Genomic DNA, 10,000 nt, shown 5'->3' on the forward strand with positions numbered 1-10,000 from the left:
TTGAACACAGAAAAGGAACATTCAGAGGTAAAGTCTTAAAGCCATGGCCAAGACTAACAAACACTGGAATGCTTAAAAGCAGGGCCTTGAACACAGGGTAGTGGTGTCTCAGAGCAATCAGCCCCGCTCCCACAGAAGCTGCTGAGCCCCAGGTACCTTCCCCAGGCCCACAGGTACCTGGTCTCCCCTGTCTTCCCTCCCACCCTCAGAGCTGCCATGCCCTTCTCCTGTTCCTGTCACCAGCCCACATAGGACTTGCCTCTTCCCCAGGCCTGGAAACTCTTACACAGTACCTAGCATGCGCCTTTTCCAGTACTAACTTATTTTCTACATCCTATTGCATTCCTACAAGCCTGAGACAGAATTGTAGTACATCTTTTACTGTGGACAGTTGCCAAGTATGCAAATACCAGGCACAAGGCCACCAGAATGAGGCCAGGGCGGCGTCCTGGGGCAACAAGCCCACTGCCAAGTGGACAAGTGTATGGCATCCCTCTGAGACCCGCCCCCTCCCCCAAGAGCTGGATGGTTCCCTTCACTCTGACTCACCCACAGTGCCCAGCTGAGGCCCAGACCCAGGCAGACATCAAGCAAAACTAACCCGAGAAGCCACAAGAAAATGCCAGGCCACTGGGATGTGAGCTTCCCTGTGACTTTAAAGAGGGAATCTGCTCACCATGAAAATCCCTCCAATCAGTTGTTCCCTGCGCCCACAGACAAGCAGCAGCAGGACAGCAATGCAGAGTGGGCTGAGGAGGAAGGTCGCACAGGGTGGACAGAAGTGGGCCTCCACAGAGCAGCCAGATGGGAGCCACGCAGAGCCAGGGCCACCGCTGGGCTGTCGGCACAGGAGGTGAGCGCTGCCCAGTGCAGCTGGGTGAGGGCAGGGCACCCAGCGGGCCTCCCACAACACCATGCCACGTGCTCAGGCCACCCTCCAGGATCACTCAGTTACCTCAGAACGCAACTGCCCTGCTCACCGTGTGAAGAACGCAAGGAACGTGCGTGGCGTTTGGATCGGGACACTCCTTAGCCAGATGCGCCAAGGGTGCCACCATGCCACCTGGTATTCCATGAACAAGTGGGGGAGTCCTGCCCCTGGGCCTGGCGCCCTTGAAAAGCTCAGTCCTGAAAGGCCCAGGCTTAGGGGATGAGTCCATACTGCGACAGGAGCAAAAGAAATTACCAGAAGAAGGGTGAGAAGATACTGCCATTGCATTCAATATGCTTATGTAAAAACTTGAGGGGCGGGGGAGGAGGGGAAAAGTGAGGGAGACCATGGAAGATACAACGTGGATCAAGATGCATACTCATACTCATACTCTGACTTATAGAACTGTCACCTCTTTGTACAACTACTTAATTTTTTTAAGTTAAACAAAAAGCTAGGTACCAGTAACTCCCATCTGTAATCCTAGCTACTAATCTGCAAATTGTGGTTTGAAGCCAGCCTGGGCAGGAACATCTGTGAGACCCTTTATCTCCAATTAAGCACCAAAAACAGCCAGAAGTAGCACGATGGGCTCAAGTGGTAGAACTAGCCCTGAGTTTTAAAAGGCCCAGGGACAAGCCGGGCACTAGTGGCTCACGCCTGTCATCCTAGCTACTCAGGAGGCTAAGATCTGAGGATTGCGGTTCAAAGCTAGCGCAGGCAGGAAAGTTTGTGAGACTTATCTCCAATTAACCACCAGAAAACCAGAAATGGTGCTATGTCTCAAGTGGTAGAGCACTCACCTTGAGCTGAAGAGCTCAAGGACAGCGCCCAGCCCCTGAGTTCAAGCCCCAGGACTGGCAGGAAAAAAAAATTTAAAGTATATATATATATATATATATTTTTTTTTTTTTAACAATGTAATTACCGCTGCATGATCACTGGTTGTGGCATATGAATCCATAAGAAGATCCATGTGGGCCTCAGGCCATAGCAATCCCTTCCAAGCAAGAGGGGAGATGCCAGAGATCAGAGAGGCTAAGAGATGGAGGCAGCATGTGGCAGAACACCCCTCCTCCCCACGAATCCAACGCCATGGCTACAGTGCCCATGGAGGGCTCAAAGACACCCCAGCCCCATGGCTACGGGGCCCATGGAGGGCTCAGAGACACCCAGCCCCATGTGCTGGCAACAGGACTTCCATGTGCATAAGTCTGAGATAGATATCCAGGACCAGAGAGTGGGGGCTAGAGGGAAAGAAAGAAGAGGCGACCAGGGCCACACTGCACCTTTAAGAAACTTCCCAGATGTGCTCTAAACCTAGCTGCTCAAGAGGCAGAGACAAGAATAGTATAGTTCAAGGCTGGGCCAAACAAGAATGCTTCCAAACGTTTATCTCGAAAACAAGCTGGGCATCGGCACATAACTGCAAGCCAGTCCAGGAGGGGCCCTAAGGCCCTATCTGAGAAACAAAGCAGAAGCCAAAGCACTGGAGGGGAGGTCAGGCAGCGGAGGGCCTGTCTACTAAGCACAGGCCCGAGTTCAACCCTCAGTACCACAGAAATTCACCCACCCATCAGTCAGTTAATCTGCCCTTTACCATGACAGACACCAAGAACCACAGTACCCACTGCACACACGTAGTCTGTGGTGTAAACTTTGGTACACTCTGTGAAGACTTATGCCTTACTCCACAAGTATGTCTGAGTGATCCCATGCAAGTAGATTGTTCTGTGGCTTCTCTAGAGCACCAGAAAACCATTCTGTTTTCTGATTCAGGGAAAGCTCCACACCACTAAGCCTTGTACACTGTTGTTTTATTCCAAAACCATTCAAAGGAAAGAAAGGTACATTTCCCACAACAAATCATTGGGCTGTTAAATAATGATTTTCTGAAAGCACTTTGGCCATTCAAGCCTAGAAGCCTATAGCTCCAGGTACAGACAGCCCTCCCAGGTACAGACCTACCAAAAATAAAAGGTGTGAGGTAGATACCTTCTAGAACCCTAGTTGTCTGGCTGCGGGCTGTGGTGTGTCTCCGATGGGTGTCCAGAGGGACCTTGTATCAGCCCCTCTGCACCAGCAGAGCCTTGAGTCTCCTTTCAACCAAGAGGCCTGGTCTGCCGCTCCCTTGGTCTTCACAGCTAAACCATGCCAGTGTCTTCACCAGAGTGACCTGATGGGCTAACTTCAGGCCTGACTGCTTTGCTTTGCTCTTCAGGTGGCCACCTTCATGCTGATGTGCACTCAAATGGTCATTTACATGTGTCCCGCCTACAGCCCGCCCTCCCCCGAGTCCTGCAGTGCCCTCGGAAGAGCATGCTCCCCAACCAGAACTTGCAATCTGGGATGTGACCCCTGACAATGCTCCACAAAGCCCCAGGTGCATCAACTGAGAGGGTGATTTGGAGATGGGGACCCTGCCTCTGGAAGGAGCTGGATAGGAAGCAGGCCAGGCCGGCCAGGACTGTGCACATCTCACCCTAGCTAAGTGGAACCAGATGACCCCTTTGTCCTTTGTGGAAGACAAATGGCCATGTCCTCATGACTATGTCTTGTCAAGCCGTCCTGAGGAGTCAATACCTTCACCTTGATGTGGAAACTTTGTGATTTATCAGTCCGTCTCCCCTCCCGGGCTGGTGCGGACCCTTGCACACACAGCCAATCGGGGTGCAGAGAGCAGACTTGGTCACAGCCACTTGGAAAACAACCAAAGCCCCTTCTATGACAGACAAATGTGTCTTGTTAGCAACAGCCCAAAAGCGCTTGACTTGTACTAATAACAGAAAGGCCATGCTGGTCACCGTGGGTCTAAAGACGAAGCACCCTGTCACCAGCCTGGTTGGGAAATTAGCAAATAATGTTCTTTTCCTTGATAAATGGGTGACAGCTCCCTCTCACCAATCATTTTTAACATTTTGATGCATGCCTATGATCCCACTGGAGGGGCAGAAAAGTTTACTGGCCCTCAATTTTCACATGATGAATGGAACTCTCTAAATGTGCGATTTCTGTATGAGGTATAGTTCATTTTAAGCAATTCTAGTAAATGGGTGTCACTGATTAGGACAAATAGTCTACTTGTGCCATAGCACAAACGGTGTGTCTCATTCTCCTGACCTCCTTCGAGACAGGAGAGAGGGAACCTCAGGGACCTGGGAGGCCTTGTGTGGCCTTCTGTAAAGGGATACGTTATCGAATGATACCGCCAGCACCCACTTCACATAACTAATTATAGCCGAGCGTGGTGCTCTACCCCACCAGGAGAGGATGGCAGGTGGGGACCTGCCCTCTCTGCCTTTGGAGGCTCTGCCTCTAACATCCTAACACCCCAACAGTGGCCACTACCCGCCCGTCCCCCGGCCCCCAGTAACAGAGCTAAGGCAGGGGTACACACTGCATAGTCGATGTGAGAGAATTCCCATGTGCCATCCATATTTAGACAAAATGACCAGAAACAGAGGGGAAGCCAGTTGCCAGGAGAGACTGTGCTGCTTGCACCATGCACCGGCTGGGTGAAGGCCCACTTCTCAGCAGGCCTCATGATGGCCTGAGCAGACAGTGTAGCCCCAACTCTGTCAGGCACAGTAAATAACTTGACATAGAAGCCAACAGATCCAGAGCTATGCATCCACTTAGGGATGGGCCAAGAATGATGCTGAGACCCAGACTTCCTCAGATGCCTGCGCACTGACAGCTGGAGACTCATGAAACCAGTATGGATGCAGCCGTACCCACAGTAAGCCAGCAAGGACAGTGGGCAGCTGGCTGCCTCTCACCTCCCTGGCTGTTCTTGGCTGACACGGCCACGCCACGTGCTAGGACTCATCATGATAGAATGTCTCCTGGCTATGTCCACATTTGTGGCTAAACACTTGCTGAAGTAATCAGGTGGTTTACATTTAAGGAAGGCATTAGCATTGGGTTTAGCAGAGTGAAAAAGATGATATGATTTGTGGGTGGCAATTAAGAATCATTTGCTCTGTGGATAGAAGCGATTTGTTTGAAAAGCCCCAGCCTGGGAGAGAGCAAGCTGGAGATGGAGCTGGAGCTGGAGCTGGCTGTGGGTTATTGTGGGCAGTTATTGACTCGTGGTGCAGACAGAGCTCCAAACACACAAGCAATCCTCCCACACTCCCAAAACACGGGGAACCCGTGAGGCGCGGAAATGGCCCAGGGCAGAGTCAGAGCCCCCTGCACACGGCCCAGCCCACAAGGCACAATCTTTCACTACAAAAAAGAATACCAGGAGAAACATGAAACACTGTGTCAGAAGGAACAACAATTGCCTGTGCCGACTAGATGAGTAGGTGCTGCCCACCTGACAGCAAACGTGCGTGTGCGTGTGTGTGAGCATGTGCGTGTGCGTGGGTGTGCGCATGTGCGTGTGCGCATGCGCGTGTGTGTGCGTGTGCGTGGGTGTATGTGTGTGCGTGTGTGCATGCGTGTGCGCGCGTGTGCATGTGTGTGCATGCATGTGTGCGTGTGTGTGCGTGTGTGCGCGTGTGCACGTGTGTGCGCGCGTGCATGTGTGCGCGTGCATGTGCGCGCGCGCGTGCGCACATGTGCGTGTGTGCACGTGCGTGTGTGTGCGCACGCGTGTGTGCGCGTGTGTGCGTGTGCGTGCACACGCACGTGTGGTACAGAGGGCTCACTTTATGTTCCTCTAGCACACACAATGCAGACCTGGGGCTGGGCCAGGTATGTGCTGTGTGTCCACCTGAGAAGTGTCCGCTGCTGCCTGCCAACATCTTGTTGAGTGACTGGGCTCAGTATGTTGCAGGAGAGGCGACACGTTGACTCCCCGTAATTTGTGATAATTTCTTTAATTGAGCAAAAGAAATCTCTAAATGCCAAGGGCAGGAGGGCACTAGGAGCAGCCCCCTTCCCCTCGCCTTGTCCCGGGTGAAGTCAAGCCACCACCAATGGCCTCCATTCTTCGGTTTAATACGAAGCCATTCTGCCAAGTGACAATTTTAAGAAAACAGGAATACACATGCCTGTGGGCCTAATGCTTCACACTTGAAAACATGTCCGTAAAAGTAGTTTTCACGAGAACATAATTTCAATTAGAAGCATACAAATTCCAATCTGTCTTAATCAAGTAACACCATAATGCTACTATTCTAATTAAAAAATAATTTCTTTTATTACTCTTAAGCGTTTGATGTATTTCTACTAGTGAAATTATGAATGCAAAACTGCTCAATTTGCCCACACTGTGAGTTTCCCAGGTAAGATATCCCAGCACTATTTTAATTATTATTAAACAGGCAAATAGCACACTATTAGACAAATATTGAAACGAGCATTCACTTATTAATTTGCACATTCACTTTTAAATGCGGCAAATATCTCATTAATTTAATTTTAGGTGCCCACCAGTTTATACTGCATTTTACAGTCTAGAAGGCAATTTACTATTAACTGGCAATTACATACACAGTGATTGTTAATTCTGCTCCTAAGTGCTAGCTGCTTGGAAATTGTGCTCTCTCCCTCTAATTTTTGACCTTCTTACAACAGGGGTGAGGCACACTGGGAATGCAAAAGACTAGTGCGGAGGAGCTGGACATGTCATTTGTGACTCATTCTTTTAATTCACCATGCTAATCAACTGAGCTGCCACAGCCTCCCAAGGTAATTGTGAGTGGAGTGCAGTGGAGAGCAGTAGGGGCTGGTGGGTGGGCTTGGCCTGCCTTCCCCTTCTGGGGGGGGAAGAGGCTAAGCACGACCACTCTGAGTTGACTAATAGGGTCTGGGTCTGAAGAATCTGGCGTTTCTCAGGTCCCTGTAAACAACAGCTCCTTTAGATGCCTGGCGAAGTCCCGCCCCGCTTCTGGCAGGCCAAGGGGAGGCCCCTCCTCTGAGTGCAGGTTCATTATCCTGTGGCCCAGCTGGCCCCCGGCTGGCCTCATGCCGGGAAGGTTAAATGTGAGGGTGTCCGGCAGCCTCCGGGGCCTGGGGACACTGATAGGAACCAGACGCCCTGGGGACGGCGCCCATGTCGGGACATGCAGAGGGGCTGGTTCCGTTTTCAACAGGGAGTGCAATTCTTGGTGATTACCTCATTGTCCCCATCCATTTGGGGGCAATACAAATCAGACAGAAGCTTCCAGGCCAGACAGGTTACGACCCCCACCCCCTTTCCCAGTCTGCTCCCTGAGCGTGTGAGCCCAGGACCCCTTCGCCCGTGTTTGAAATGTATATTCCTGCTAAGGATCAAGGTGTGGGGGAGGCAATGAATTAACCTCCAGCTAGAGAAAGCTCAGCTGCTGCCTGGTCTCCCTGAAAATGCCCACGCACGGGCACAACTGTGGGGGAGGAAATCCCTGGCTCTGGTCATGTGGGCCATGAGGTCCAGCCAGCCTGAGGATGCACTGGACAGACAGGCCGTGTAGACACGGAAGGTGAGCCCGCAGGCATGCTGGTGTGGCGGCAACCAGCTCAGAGTTGGTGAGGGAGGCTCCCCCTCCTGGAGAGGACACCCCCCAGCCAAGGAGGGCACCCTGCCCTGACTGTCCGGAGGACCAGGGGCTGCGAGGGCTGCCCCTCCCGACCACGGGAACCAGCTTCCCTGACACCTGCCAGCTCCTCCCACTCCTGCTCCCTGCACACCTGCAATTGTTTACAAGTGTTCAGCCCAGGAGCTTTCTCTACAGCATGGGGAAAAAGAAGGGCAAAGAACCCTCAGTGGATGGCAGGCAAAGGAAGAAGGAGGTGCCGGACCTCTCTGCTCTCATATTTCCTCTAAAACAAAGGTGCCCATTCCCAGCCACCATACCACTGGGCAGACATCACCAAAACAACCTCCCATATGCAAAGACACGAACTTGGAATCCACTCAAAGCTTCCCTGAGGACCAGCAGATCTCCAGACAGTCTTACACGGGAACGGTGGGGGACCCTCATGGAGACCTGGTCAGGCTTGGTGCCCGTGGATACGTGCTCACTGGGGTGCCTCAGCCAAGTCTGACCAGGCGGATGGTAGAGCTCACCCAGGATTTCACCCTACACTGGTCTTGTCACAATACAAGTGCTAAAATACATCATCTCCACCACTAAGGAACTCAGGATTTGGCCAGGTTCCCCACGGGCCCCCAAAAAAGCTCAAAGTCAGTAACTTTCCACAGGGGTACCTGTTTACTGAGAGGCTGATGTATGCCAAGCACTGTACAGAAGTTACACCGTTCCTCACCAAAACCCCATGTGGAGAAAAAGAGAGACTGAGGCTAGGAGAATCTGAGAGACACATGTCCAGGTCTCAGAGCCAGCACCCAGAGGTACGAGGCTGTTCTGGGTGCTAACCAGGGTCTCTGCATGATATCAGCACCACTAAAGCCCGAAGTCCATGGCCAGAGCCTCAGATGTGTAATCCCAACACCAAGTTACTGTGAGGTGTCATGAGTATGTGCACCACAGGGCTGCAGCTCCTATGTGGAAACGGTCCTGTGACGAAGATGCTGGTAAGGCTCCCAGGGCCCCAAGTGGATCTCTCACCTTCCCCAGGAACCTGGCATCTACAGAGGTATGCTGCCCCTTTCTGCACAGCAACAGCACTGACTTGTGGGAGTGCACACATGCTCTCCACTTACAATGGAGTAACAAGCCCAGTGTAGGTCAAAAATACCCTCAGACAAAGATGCATCCAATGCACCTTACCCACCATCCATTGTAGCTTAACCTGACCTACCTCAAATGTGCTCAGAACACTTCCAGCAGCCCACAGCGGGGTAAAATCACTCAGCACAAAGCCTGATTTATAACACAAGGTTCAACAGTTCACATAACTTACTGAACACTATACTGAATTTGAAACACGGAACAGTGATATGTGTGTGCTTCTGCCATGATAAGGTTGAGAAACCTGAAGCTGACACATCTGGACTCTGGGACCATCCATACATGAGTGTTTAAAAGCATGTATGGTCTTCTCTGTCATGTCTTTATTTCTTAATATACTAGGGGTGTCAAACTCTGAAGGAGCCACACTCTGGTAATCTCTGGATCTTACAGGAGTCCAAGAGTGTCTGAGCTTCTGCAGTGGGCGCGGGACACACGCTCACATCAGCTTTTCACCTGCATCTTCCACAGTCCTTCTGTTTGGGGCTCCCGGTTCTGTTTGGGTGAGCACCCGTTTGGCTGGGGGTGCTGGACTGTCTGGGGGTGCCAGGTACCTCTAGGCAGGCAATCCAGGCACGTGCCTGGGAAAGCCCTGGACCTTCCTGAAGAGAGAACCAGCTGGGAATGCCCACGACCTCCTCACCTGCAAAGCAGAAGGGGCCTGCTGGACAGAGGCGAGGATGGCACCCCGTGGAAGACCAGACCTGCTCCAGGAGGCACTGGGGTAGTGGTAGCTCAGGGACGAGGCCTAGCCCTCCCAACCTGGGTCCCCAGCACAGACGCCATGTACCTGCACACTCCTCTCAGGCTCCTCAGGGCCCCAAACACCAGCGCTGGTCCCTCCCACCCTCCTACCTTTGCCAGGTTTCAACAGGTGACTTCTAGCATCATCAATGTCCCTCAAACATGACAGTTCGGGGAGCTGGCTAGGACTGGAAGCCCAAACGCAAACGTGCCTTGGGGTGAAGCTTATCTGAGGCACTTCTCAACAGCACTCTCAGGGCAAAGCACTGTATAAATGCCTGTAGGTAGCAAGCCGGGGAGGTGCGGAAGCCACCTCTTCCGCTGACCTGAGTTTGTCCAGCCCACTCAAAGAACATGATCCTCTCAGAGCAGCAGTGCCCTGCGGCGGTTAGCCCCTTCGGTTTGAGTCCGCTGCTCACGGGGTGTGCCAGGCCATTACTCCCCCCCCCCTCCAGCCTCGGCGTGGGAATGTGAACAGGTGTCTGTCTGGAGCAGAAACCCCGCCCCACCCCCCCCCATCTGGCCAGGCACAGGCATCTCCTCTGAGGGAAGCAGGGATGGTCCTGTTACAACTCCCACCAACACACTCGGCTCTACACCCGGGCAGGTATAGGCCCTCAAAGGGAAAGGAGGGCACCAGGTACCAGGACTAGCTCGTCCCATCCCTCCCCAGCTGTGTTAGATCAAGCCATGGGAACCATGG

At 52.5% G+C, this 10,000-nt stretch overlaps 1 protein-coding gene across 12 annotated transcripts in view; it reads right to left on the bottom strand.

The window, feature by feature from the left end:
- Ebf3 (EBF transcription factor 3) overlaps positions 1–10,000 on the bottom strand; it is a 118,807-nt gene that overhangs the window by 19,159 nt on the left and 89,648 nt on the right. The gene's annotated exons all lie outside the window — the stretch shown is intronic.

Source organism: Dipodomys spectabilis, unplaced genomic scaffold, assembly GCF_019054845.1.
Source record: "Dipodomys spectabilis isolate Male_0828 unplaced genomic scaffold, ASM1905484v1 ptg000289l, whole genome shotgun sequence".
Lineage (NCBI taxonomy): Eukaryota > Metazoa > Chordata > Mammalia > Rodentia > Heteromyidae > Dipodomys > Dipodomys spectabilis.